The sequence below is a fragment of the Talpa europaea genome, assembly GCF_964194135.1.
Source record: "Talpa europaea genome assembly, chromosome: 12".
NCBI classification, from domain to species: Eukaryota; Metazoa; Chordata; class Mammalia; order Eulipotyphla; family Talpidae; genus Talpa; species Talpa europaea.
The window spans coordinates 61445694-61459462 of record NC_140079.1 but is presented as its reverse complement, the minus strand read 5'-3'; the positions used below and the strand labels follow the sequence as shown (position 1 = coordinate 61459462).

General features: G+C 36.4%; 1 protein-coding gene and 1 pseudogene across 7 annotated transcripts in view; both read left to right on the top strand.

Annotated features, from left to right (window-relative positions):
• DNM3 (dynamin 3) overlaps positions 1-13769 on the top strand; it is a gene marked incomplete at both ends in the record, with an annotated part of 492105 nt that overhangs the window by 375765 nt on the left and 102571 nt on the right. The window lies entirely within an intron of this gene.
• Positions 137-724, top strand: LOC311180577 (high mobility group protein B1-like; annotated as a pseudogene). Its single transcript has one exon. The product of its transcript is annotated as a high mobility group protein B1-like (transcript).

The following is a 13769-nucleotide window of genomic DNA, read 5'->3' as shown; positions in this document are numbered from 1 at the left end:
TTGCGGTACATTGAGCTCCAGAGAGATAGCTTCTGGGCAAGTGAGAGCTGGATGGGTGCAGGGGAGCTCTCTGCCTCACTGAGGAAAAATAATTAAACCTGCGCAAAGACGTCCTACAAAGCTGAGATGGCATCATATGTATTTTCTCGTGCAAACTTGCCAGAAAGAGCACAAAAAGAAGCACCCAGATGCTTTGGTCAGCTTCTCAGAGTTTTCTAAGAAGTGCTCAGAGATGTGGGTGACCATATCTGCTAAAGTAAAAAAAAGTTTGAAAACATGTCAAAGACAGACAAGAACCTTTATGAAAGAGAAATAAAAACTTATATCCCCCTTAAAGGATATGTACAAAAGAAGTTCAAGGATCCCAATGCACCGAAGAGGCCTCCTTTGGCCTTTTTCCTTTTTTTTGTTTTGAGTATTGCCCCCAAATTATGGGAGAACATTCTGGTCTATTCATTGGTGATATTGCAAAGAAACTAGGAGAGATGTGGAATAACACTGCTGTAGATGACTAGCAGCCTTATGAAAAGAAGGCTGCGAAGCTGAAGGAAAAATATGAAAATTATATTGCTGCATACCAAGCTAAGGAAAGCCTGATGTGGCCAAAAAGGGGGTCATCAAGGCTGGAAAAAGAAAGAAAAAGAAGAAAGAGGAGGAATATCAGGAGGATGAAGATGGAGATGTTGATTATGCTGGATCTAGTTCAGTTTTTTTCCTTCTATAAAACATTTTACAACCCTGTACACAACCCATTCCCTTTAAAGAAAAATAATTGAAATATAAGGCTGTTTAAGATTTTTTTTTTAAACTTAGTTTTTGTTTGCTTGTTTCTGTGTAGTTAACACACTACCAAATATATCTTCCAATAGCCTTGTCCTGGTAGTATGTTCAATAGCTATTAACCTTGCCTGGTACAGTATGGGGACTGTAAATGACATGGGAATTTAAAGCAGTTTCTTATTGGTGCATAGCACAAATTAGTTACATATGGAAATGGGGAGAGGCGTTCAACTTCAGTTCTCTGTAATGCAACTTAAACAAAATAATATGTTAATCAAATACCACTCTGGTATTTTTGACATTCTGAATGTTTCTAGGTAAATACAATTTTTTTTATTTAAAAAACAAAAACTGAAAATGGCTTCAACTTTGAGAACCTTCTTAAAGGGCTTTAGGAATCTCAGGAGTCTCTACTCAATACTTTGAGAACTGTGGCAGTTAAGTAATATGTATTATACTGATTTTGTGGTGTGACATCAATTTAAGTTTTATTTTCATACTATGCTAGAGATACTCATGGCATAAATAAGTCTATGGTTACATCTCTTAGTTTTGAAGAACTAAGTATCCACTGATTATCAAATCCAATTTTTACATTTCTCTACCCACTATCTTAAAGCAGAGAGTGAAGACAGAATAAATCTACAAAGTCAAACTCATTTTAGGTCAAATTGATAAATTTATTGTAGCAATCAAAAGCCATTCAATTCAGTCCCTTCCCACTTACTCCTTAAAATAAAATCTGAAACAGTTATGGAATTTCCAGAGCATTCTTTTGTCCCCCTTCGTCTACCATTACACTTTAATCTGTGGTTGTGCTGATGAAGACAGGTGCCAATGAGAGAAATCATCAAGTAGCTTTGGATTGAAAGAGGTAAAGACATTGAAAATGTGTTGATTTCCGAGAAGCATGTGTGGAAATGCAGATGTTACTAAAGATTAAAGTAGACCTATCACCAATAATAGAGACATCCCCCTCTACTCTCTAATTCTGTCCAAAAGGGAAGGGAACCAGGGCCTCAATTTCTAATGAGAGGACTCCATTGCTAGTCTGGGGAAAAGATATCACACATATATTCTTCTTCCTTCTGCTGCACTAAGACAGGTTTGAGAAGTGATGAAAGACAAGAAATATTGAATTGCTGCTAGATGGGATTTTACTAAATGCTGAATCTGCAAAAGGTGATTTGGTCAAAATCCCTCACAGTGAATTAAAAACAGTAAAAAATGTGAAGTAGAGAATTTTTTCCTAAAGCACTAAAATTTTTCAAACTTTTTATGGAAAAAGTGTTTTTTTTTTTTTAATTCTATTCCTTGCAGACCAATGATGCATCTTCCGCTGCACAACCAGGATGCAATTTGTACCTCTGCAATTCACCGTATGAGTTCAACACCCAAAATGGTCTAAACTCTATTGAATTAGACTAGTTCCCTGATCAGGGCTAGGCTGTCAGACAGTGTCAGACTGCTACGAAAGCTTTCAACAACTTCCTCTCAGTCTTCATCTTGCCTTTGGACCTGGTAACAAGCACTTCTTGAACCTCAAGTACTGCTCTGACATTGTTCATCACAGATACAGGCTTGAATTTGTCCAGCCCACATCCCCTCCCACAACAGGTTAATTATTTTTGGACAACTATGACCTGTTATCTGTATATCTGTTGCTAGTTGTGGCTTGTTGTGGCTAGTTGTACTCTTTGAAAAAAAATATTGGAAATACAGAGTTTGCACTTAAGTCACAGACCTGAGAAAGGAAAACGTCAGCTGCTGTTACAAATGAGAACTGGCTGCCATGTGAACACCTATAATACAGTTCCTTTAAACTCATCTATAATTATACAATAATTTTCAGTTCCCAAAAAACTTCTCCTCAAAGACCATTTCCCAACCGAGCCATTTTATGTTTAGTATGTAAAGATGACAGAAAGCATGTCAATTATCTTCAAAAATTGAAGAACCCATATTCAGTGTTGCCTTTCCAGAGAGTCAAATTAGTAATGAGTAAAAGTGACTCAGAATAGATATCAACTTATCATAGGAAAGATGATGTTGTTTAATGCTCATATTTTTGTACATTAAAAATATCACACATCTTATATTTTTATTTTAATTTAAAAAAAACCTGAAGGGGTAACTTGTAAATTAGCAAACTCCCCCATACCAGAACACTTTGAGCAGAAACTGAGTACTAACCTACTGGTAAGGTGATCATAATTTATCATTAGTTTTGAGAGTAAAAGGGGGCATTATTAATAACCATATTGGAACAATATCCAACAAAAAGCTGGAAGGTCCAGGCAAAAGGAGGTGAATGGTCTATTCTGCCTATTGATTCTGTCATAGAGGAAATTCCTGGTTTCATGGAGAAGTGAGCTTAGGTGACCACTATCCTATATCCCCAAAAACCTATACAATGCCTATTTCATGCAAGCCATTTTCCTATAAATTTTATGATTATTTATTCTGCTAATATTCCCTAAATAGGGTGAAGCCTGAAGTGCATCTTGGACATTAGAGTTTAAATTATGTTTGACAATAATTATGTATAAATGTGTCATTTGTAAAAACTTTTATAACAGAAATTACACACTTCATATATTCTAATTTAAATAAAATGTTCAGTGTAATGATAACAGCACATTCCTCAATTCTTTTTTATGGGAGAGAGTTCATGTTAACTATAATTTTCTACTCTCAAATGTGATACCATATTTTTTATTGGTACCTTCACCTTGCCTCTGCTATTCTTATGTATTGGAGAATCAGTGTTTCCAGAATCAGAAATGATGGTTCTCAGGTTCATATTAGGAAAACTGATGTGTATTATATAAATGATATAAGAACTAACAGTTGAATACAAGATATTTTTTAAGATTTATTTTTATTTATTTATGCATACAAGAGCTGGGGTGTAAAGTCAGAGGTGTGGGGGGTGAGACTGTCCACCAGAGACAGAGTGGGGAGCTTAACAGATGGACCTACTGAAATATACTGCTGAGCGGGGCAGTGGGAGAAACAGGAGAGATCTGCTGCGCTATGTGGGCTAGCTCCCTGGCCTGGTATGGAACTCATGCCGCAGTGGCTGATAGCTTAATAGTGCTAAGACTTTAGCCCTTGAGCCACCAGGGAGGCCAAAGATTGTTTCTTTGAGTGGAAAGCATGCCTTACTTTTCTGATGGCTAAACATATGTGACATTAAAGAATAATCGATTGCTGACTACATATTTAAGTTTTCAAGTAGCCATTAGCAAAGTTTTACTGTCAAGTTTATTAGTAAATCTGAGTCATAATGGAATTGAGAGTATTTTTTGATAGTATGCCTAGAAAACTCTCTTTGAGAAAATAGGCTGAGAGTAGGAATTATTCAACCTATAAGTACTTTTTTGAACATCTATTATCTTACAGTTTCTGCGGTAGGACTAATTGAAATGAAAATGGTCTTTGCTCTCTGTTTTTATGATTCATCATGTTTTGAAAGAGATGGGTATTTTTGCTAATGATATGGATAATAAATGAGATTCCCCAGATTCTAATTTCCTAGATTTCCAATATGCAAATCAGGCTCAACATCTGTATAAGCAATCAGAAATTGTGAAAATTCAAACTGTATAGATGAGGTTCGCTTGTGTAGTAAAAAGGCAATCTTCAGAAGTTTTCACAGAGCTTTCATAGTGAACAAGAAAGTGGCATGCTAATTGCAATGTGGGAAAACATGAGGTTTCATGTATTTAGAGGAAAAGTATCCAAACTTTATTTAAGACTCCTGGAATCTTGTTAAGTGGGCTTAGTGAAAAAGATCCAGGAGCTCTGTAGACTAACCTTTGGAAGTATCTATGCAATATTTTGAAGTGGTCAAGTGGACATTCTTAATAATAGAAAACATTCTGTTTTTATATAAAATCATAACCTAAAAACATTACACAAAACTTCTCAATCAATTGCAAAAAATAGTATAAAATAACGAGAAGATCATGTAAGAAGGTCCAGTAAGTACTTAAAGTAATCAATGAGGAAAGAGAATTACCTTAGTGACCATAGGAGAAGAATTAGAATGATTCATTCTGGAAAATTAAGGGCATATTTTCAATGTTAACATCATTAGATTATGTGACTGTGATTTTCCCACATGAAATTTTAAATACTAGAATGAGAATGGACCCTTGGATAAAAATTAGTTTTTCCTAATAGTTCTGCCCATTATAGACTTTAATAAATTACATTAGCCCTGAGCAATTTACATAAAGTTATGGCTGCATCAAAAATTAACCTGTTCCTGAAAGAAAGCACCTCTGAGTTCAGAAACTGATTGCAAGGAAGAGCTCTTTGCCTTTTCTGATGTTTTCTGCTTTCTTTCACACATCCAGAGCACTGTTTTGGATTCTGCATTTGACCTGGTTACAGGTTTGTTTGTTTTTGTACTCTGTTCAAAGTACTATGGAATTGTAATGGCAAAGTGCCTATAAATTGTGCTCTGCAATATATTTTCCTTAGCATAAATGGCCCTTTTCCTTGCCCTGGGCCAATATTCCCTAATTTTTTTATCATAATTCATCATTTATAACCCCTCTTCAGGGATGGGCTTTGCCTTTAGTGTTTCGTAATAGGTAACAAATACAGTTGCCTTAAGGAAAGCGTTCACTGCTCATTCTTTGACATGCCATGATAGAGAAGGCAAGTTTCTGTGATTCATTAGCCCTTTCCTCATAAACCCCCCTGCTCCATGCTGTCTTCAGTTAAGAATCAGGAGCATCAGCATGTGACTTATTGCATAAGTTTACAAACTCAGGATGGGTCATATTGTACCACTGACTTCACTGCCTTTAAAGTTCTTCTGTTTCTATAGTAAAGCCCATTCCGAACAGAGAACAACACCAACCTACAATAGTGATTGATTTAATTTGGAGGTTAAAATGTTGTCTCTCTGGTTGTTTCTGTTATCACTGTGACTTTTCCTAGGCTATGAGATCAGTTCCCTCGTGCTTAACCCAAGGATTTCGGCCAGTTTTCTTGTTGCTGAAGTTTGCTTTGCTTATTTTCACTAACAATCTGGTTTTATAAACATCATCCTGCCCAACTGTGTGTCATTTTTCTCCTTCCAATGTCAGAAGTAAATGAGTGTGTACATTGAGAAAAGAATCAAAGCTTCCTCATCCTTGGAGGGTACAATTTATGAGGAAGTTTAAGAATAATAATTTTACATGGATTGAAAAATAATAGGGGCATTTTAAATTTTTTAATAATGCTGTTGTTCACAGTAAAATCTTATTTGAAAAACAAAACAATATTTAATGGAGTAACTTAGGGTATCAGAGTAATACGATACCCAGTTCAGCATCTTTTATGCCTCTGCATCTGGACAAGATGATGTGTGGATATTTGCACTTGAATAATTTCCAAATCAGTATGAAATTTTTAGCAAACTCATGACCTTGGTCCATCTACATTGCTGTTGTCAAAAATCTTTCTTGATCTTCAGTGAGATGCCAAATGCCTCAGGCACCAGTGCCAGTGTATAAAAATATTCATTATTCTGACTCCATGTCTACGCTAAGGATCCTCAGGATGCACACCCAGCTCCCTTCCTGTAGCGTTTCTAATTTGTATCCAATCTCCTATCTGCCAACCCTGGTTTAGAGCTGACCTCCTGTTCATCCCACCCAGACATGCTCCTTCTCCAATCTCACAGTTGCTCATAACACAAAATTAGGAACCACCCTACATCACCCTCAATTTCTTTGTTACCTACTTTTCACAACCAGTTCCTCAGAAAAATTGTTTCTTCCTTGGAGATTGTCTGTCTGTCTGTCCATCTGTCTATCTTTAGAATTCAGTATCTTTTTAACACATATGCCTCCCCTGCCTACTTATCTCTGATCTGGACTTCTGTTGTAGACTCCTCCATGTAGTACTTGTCCCACTCCAATGAGCATGTTCTTCACACAGAAACAAGATATTTCAAAAAAGAAAAAAAGTAAGTCGATTCTTATCACACATCTCTATTTAAGTTCCTTCAGTTTTTCCATCACATTCAGGAAAAAAAATTTGAAGTTTATTTTTACGGCCTGTGAGGCCCTCCTGGTTATGTGTCGGACCTCTTTTCCAACTACTCTCCATTGTGCACCCGCTGCAAGGATGTTGGCCCTCTTACTGTTTCGTGAATACAATAGCTTGTTCCTTTGTGAGGGCCTTTGTATTTGTCAGGATTGTTCTTGCCCTAAGAATAGTCATGAGTCACATCCCCTTCTTCTCTTCATGTCTCCTTTCAAATGTCACCCCCGACCACCCTCTCTAAAAGGACGTTAGCATCATTCTGTCCCCTTCTGCAGCTCTATTTTGTATATAACACATTACTTTTAGATATCTTTACCCATGTTTTGTTCCCTTCTGTCTTTTCCATTTGAGCATAAGCTCTGTGAAGATAAGGATTTAATCTCATCTGTCTGTTGCTATATCCCATCTGTCCAGCACATGGCATGCACATAGGAGTTATTATTCAGGAGTGAGTGAGTGAATGAACTTTGGTATTATTAATTAATACCCTTGACCTTGCTGCTTACTGGGTTTTCCCCCTCATACTTAAATCTTTGGTCAACATTTATTTAATGGCAACTGCATGCTCTATGAGGATATAAAAGATGATGTTGAATAATTTTATAGCACTTTATACTTTATAATTCATTTATATGTATTACTTTATTTTTTCAAACATTTAGGAAGTCATCCAAAATAGAGTCCAGGTGAATATTAAGAGGGAACAAGGAAAACATTCAGGAAAAGCTTATGAGGAGAGTCACTGAAACTGAAATTATGAAAACTAAATTGATCTACGTTTTATACACACACATGTACCCACACAGAGTGAGAGATGAGAGAAGTAGTTCAAACCAAGCATCATTAATTAAGTTATCCTAAAATATTGTGAAATTGTGAATGAGGTGAAAGAACTAGCTTGAGGTGGCATACCACATGTGAAGATTGGAATGTGGAAAATTGTGGTCAAAGAGAAAATTGTGTTCCAGGAACAAGTTTTGCCTTGATAGAAAGAAGCTGTAATGGGAATTCATGGGAGCTAAATGTGATGGGATATTCTGTGACGATGAGGAGAGAGAATGTGTTAGCAGAATTGAATTGTGAGAAATTTTGATGCTGACCTGAAGAAGTTTTGCAGTTATAAAATAAGGCACTATTCCAGACATTGAGAAGAAAACTGATAATCATATGGAGTAGAATATATTTCTAATGAAACAGTATGAATTGACAGGAATGAAGATGAAAAACATGAAGGATCCTAGGTGGTTGTTGGAATGTTCCAAGAGATGGTAAAATGATAGAGTTCTACAATATCCACCCGCTTGAAATTGTCCACAGATCAATCATCACAATGGCCACTGGGAATGTCACCAAGAAAATAGTAGAAAATATAGAGATTAGGTCAACTGTGAGCTGACATCCCCATTTTCTCCAATGTAAGGATACTTAATACATGCTGACCCAGCTAGCCTCCCTGGGTCAGCTCTTCACCCCTAAGGAGTGGTTTAAAGTCCAACTGTTGATGCATGTTTTTTAACTTCCTAAATAGCTATTGTACTTCATATAAGTAATTATTATTTACTTATCTTTTACTTATATATTTACTTATCTATTGTGTACTTGTCTTTTTTAAATATAATAACAAGCTGCTGGGATTTAGGACTAGATGTTAATTTCACCTTTAGACAAGACCATGTCTAAAATATATTAACAAGATGAAGATCTATTATACTTGCTGCCATGACTGCTTATTCCAGTGTTTTTACCAAGATCAGGGCAAAGCTATGAAGGAGCTGGAGTTCATGGTTGATCTTATCCTTTACTCACCCTCTCTGCTCAGTCTCTCCACTTCCTTCTTAATCTGCCTTTCTCAGTTGGATATAACACTTGGAAATTGCATTCTAAGCTAATAACTTTCTCCAGCAGCATTTGCATTTAAGGAGTAATTGTTGTCAGGCATCATGCTAAGTGCTTTCCATATATTATTTTAAATTCTTAAAACCCTCTTCAATAGTACTATCTTCATTTATCAAGAAGGAAATTGAGACTCTGAGAACTTGAGTAACTTGGCCCAAAGTCACAGAACTAGCACATAATTTACAAGTTCCAGAGTTTGAATTTCTCTATCTGATTCCAACGTCTGCATTCTCTGTAACGTCACTATGATTCTTGTAGAAACCTAAAACTCTCAAGTCTCAAAAGAATGAAACTGCCAGAAACAGATTTAGTTGGTGAAAGTTTTACTAGGGGATAAGGATATTCCAGATGGGATACAGCAATTCACCTACTTCACATATTTAAAAGTCTCTCTGACTTCCTGTCTATCAGGAAGCATCTTTTGTTAGACCATGGAATGCCAAGCTTAACTCCACTTGAAGTTACTCTCTTATCCCTTATTTACAGATAAAATTTATCATTTTTGTTTGGTAGCTGTACTTTCAGTGGAAACCCACATGTGCCGGTCATATGGAGGGAAAAGAAAAGTATAGGTCCCCGGGCAAATTCAAAATCTTTGACTTCGATATGTACCTCTGGTCAGATCTGTTTTTGTGCCCACATTTCTCCAGAAGTGTGGCATCAACCTACACTTTTATACTTTTATACTCCAGAACTTCCTTCCAGTTTCAGCTATGTTACATCCTGGCTAGTCAGTGAGGAAGATCTGATTACCATAGGTTCATTTGAATTACTAGAAAATTCTTCCTCAGATCTTTGTACCACAATGTCAGATTCCTCTCAGATTTTCCTCAGTGGCAATGGCTAAAATATATTTTCATATATTTTCATCTTAAAGAAATCTTTCCCTGGCCTTTTAACCATACCTGTTTCATCTCTAGTCACCTTGGAGGCCTGTAGTCTCACTCTTTAGTTGGATCCCAGAATTGAGCACAGTGGTTGGCAAGACTTGATGAAGAGTCAAGGCAGCAACTATGTTTGTCACTTGTATTTGTCACTTCTGACTCTCCATTGCTACCTCCTGAATCCTTTATAGCTGTTCCTGTTTATTTCTATAGAAAACCAAGTCAACCTAGATTTTAATGAGATTTAGGAGGAGTCATTTTCTAAGTTTAGCAAGGAAAGGGGAAATTTCACTAGGATAGTGCTATGCTGTCTCCTTCCTCAGCTAAAAAGAGACTTGGGGTTGCCTTTGTGTTTTCTCTTGTGTTTAAAAATGTGCAATTGCTTGTTTTGCAATAGGTTTTGTTCTGCATTGCATACAATTTTCTCTTTTATATATTTTTTCCCCTTAAAATTAAATCCAGCAAAATGTGAAAGAAAGAGAAGTGAAATAATCTCCACAGCTGCTGAGTTTTCCTGGAAGGCAAAGACATCTCAATTTTAAAGTTAGTTTTAAAACATGAAATCATTGTTCTTTGAAACAGCTGTCTGGTCAAAAACTCCTTTGTAGTATACATTTTTAAACACCAATTTTAAAAAACCACCAGGAGCTTTGTAAAGATTTCCTTTATCTGGTTTATGAATTATTTTCAGCCTTTGAGTAATTGTTTAAAATGATGAAACTTACTGGAATAAAACAGATGTCTGGTTTTTGTTTTGTTTTTAGGGGGGAAAGGGATTTAGGATATTAGGCTTTACTTGGTACCTTGACAGCAAAGTCTAAATAAATGATTATTAGTATCTTAGTATTCTGTTCACCATCAAGTTTTTACATAGTGCCAAAATATAAGCTTCATGTCTGGAGAAACACAAAGTGTTTCTCCAGGCCTAGCCCAATACCTGGAGCATAATTTCCTAATAAATGTTTATTAAACAAATAAATGAACATAATAAAAACCATTATATAGAGTGACATGTCCAGTGACCAGTACATAGTTCATCCATCCTTCTATTATCTTTCACCAAGACCCCTGGCAAGTAAGTTTCCCTTAATAGAAACTTTGAGGTTGAAGGGGTGTCTCAAAATCTCTATCATTTTAGATTGGGCCATTATGGAACTTTTACCCATAATTTTATGTAAATAAGCTCTGTCATTGTTTATATTTTACCACCTTTTTGAGTCATAAATAAAAATGCAGTTATAATTCCACTGAAAAGATGAATAACTAAGGCATTTAGGGAGCACAGAGGAGAGAATAACTTGCAATTTAGAAAATGCAATTCATGTTACCTGGGGAAGACTCAGAGAAGGGATATTTGAGTTAAGACTGTAAAAGTGAATTGGAAAGTTTTCCAGGTAGTGGAGAAGGCAGGGGAACAGAGGCAATAGCATGTGAAGAGGCCTGAAAGGTGAAGAGGCAGCCATGGACCTCTGGCCATGGAACTGTCACCATCACCCTCAGTAGCTATGTATTCAAATATTACTTTTTCATCCAAGACATAGATTACAATTAAAGTGCTTGATTTTTATGAATCTGATTTATTTTCTTTGAAGAGTCAATGGTAACTATTATGTTGACAAATGTGGGTACAAGTAAAATAGCTCCCCCGCAAAAAAAGTCACTGAGTACTCAAGCTTTCCTACAGACCAGGTTTTTACCAACTTTTTGCTGCAAGGACATAGATATCTGTGAGTGAATTTGGGACCTTAAACAATTTTGTACATTTGCTTGTATGCTGCTTACCCCACGCCTGGTCTCACTGAAGGCAACCACTGCAATGCCATAAAACTGGAATGAAAGTGGTGCTGATTATCTGGGTGAGCCCAGGGACTCAGTGCCCATCTTAGCAGCCTATTCACAAAGCACCCTCACCTTCCTAATGCACCCAGGATGTCTCTGTATAACCTCAGACAGAAGAGTGGCACACAGTCCTTTTTTCGGTGTGGTAAAGACTTGTACGGAGCACTCCAAAATGAGTTCAAGGAACTGACTTTGATAGAGCTTGACATAATTAAACTAATAATAACATCCACAGGTAAAACTTTAAATGTAATTTGAAAGGCTAATTGTGTCTAGAGTCATTGTGTAAAAAAATGTCCCTGATTGGAACCATGGTGCATCCAGTCCCTTTGGTAAAGTTTGGTAAAGTTTCCTCTGCCTTATTCTCTGTTCAAGTGTCTCAATACTGATAAGTTTACGCCGATATCCTTACCCCCAAACTCAGACTCTAAGAATTCTCATTGAATACTCACTAGTCCATATCTCCATATTATTTCACAATTGTTCATTTTTTTCTTTTTTAAAAAAAATTTATTGAGATAATATTGGTTTACTGCACAGTACAATTGTTATTTTGTCTTCTTAATACTATGTTTTCTGGGATTGGGTGTCACTTCTCTTGTGTTAATAGTTCTTCATAAGTCCTATTCTTTAGAGCTTTTAAATATACTTTTAGGTTTTCTAGTTATATAATAGACATTCATTATGAATTAGTCATTAATGCAAATGAAAGGTCCCATATAGGGTGATTCTCACACATAAAAGTTGTTGAAGAGAAAGAAGCTAATGAAGACCAGGTGGCATTTTTTTCCTATCACGTGATAAAGGTTGGCTTGGAGGAACTGGTGGCTACTCTATATTTATTCCTCAGATTTTAGAAACACTGAACTTAAGCAGATCATTACCACAACCTTTTCTGACCCTAATAAATGAGACAGGCTGAAAATCATTGTGGTTCACTCTCTGCTTTCTTCACCAGTTGTCTTTTATTCCCTTCTAAAGTCTTTCATTGCTTTGGGCTAAATGAAGTTTGGATTGCAACAACAACTTTTTAAAATGATATTGTAATATTGGCTAACTTGCCTGCTATTTGTTATGCCCAAGTAGACACATGACCTGTGGCTGTTTGGCTTGTCCTTCTATGAGAAAATACTTATTGAAGCTAATAAGCTGTATTAAAATAAAATAAACAAATTCACATGGCACCCAGCAGCACAGCCACATGTAGTATGGTTATTTATTATCCTGAGACACCAGAATACATCTCCAACTGCCTGCTGGGCATTTTCTCTCAGAAATCCTTCTGTCACTTCCTGTTTAACCCATCTGAAACCAAAATCATTACCCTCTTTTCAAAGCCATCCCTCACAGTTGGAATTTTAGGGGATCAGTAAATCACACCCTGTTCTTCTCTTTTGTTAAAATTTATTGTTGTTGGGGCTGCTGTTTTTAGAAGCACAGGAAACAACCAGATAAGGCATTAAACAAAAGGATTCATATCCATGGCTAAAAGTCTCCTAATACTTCAGCCCCCCATAATCACAGCCACATTGAACAACCACAGGCCTCTACCATAAGCCAAAGCTCCCCCAGAACATCGTGGAATGGGAGAAAAATGCATGTGCCCTTGCCAGCACAAGTTTGTTCAATTTCTCTTTATAACATGCCAGTCACATCAGCCAGTTTCCCTTCTCTTTGGGGGAAGAAATAATGAAGGCTGAGGAAAAGAGACAGGAGCTGAAGCCCCCTCAAGAAGCCAGGAGGTCAAGTGCCCCCTAACAAATCACTCCCAAAGTTTCCATTTTTATGTAGCTATCTTCTTAATTTAGGTGCTGTCAGATTATTTTAACCTTTGGGTCTGAGGAAGAATATTTAGCCATTAAATATGCTATATTGTGAGAATTTCCACACTTTAATTTATAGTCTGCCCTCTTTATGATCTTTTTCATTATAAATAAGACCCTACAGTTATAACCCAAGCTCACTGTCAGGTCTTTCATGTGATGGTGATTAACACTGACTTGGGCATGGCTGTGGTCATTCACAACCAAAGTCAGGACTGATGTGACTAAGATAATTCTTACAGTAAATGGGTCTTGCTCTTAATTTTTTTCATTAAAACATTTATTTTATTCAGTTTTGTTGTTGTTGTTGTTCACTATGTCATGAAAAAGGAACAGTATAAATTGAATATCAAATCAATTCAAGTGAAAGAAACTTGGCTCTTAGACAATAAAACACGATACACTGAGTCAGTAGACAAGAGCAAACTTAAAATTTAAATTGTTGCATTGATCTTTGAGGATGATAATAAAAGCTAAGGGAAATGTTTTAAGGAAG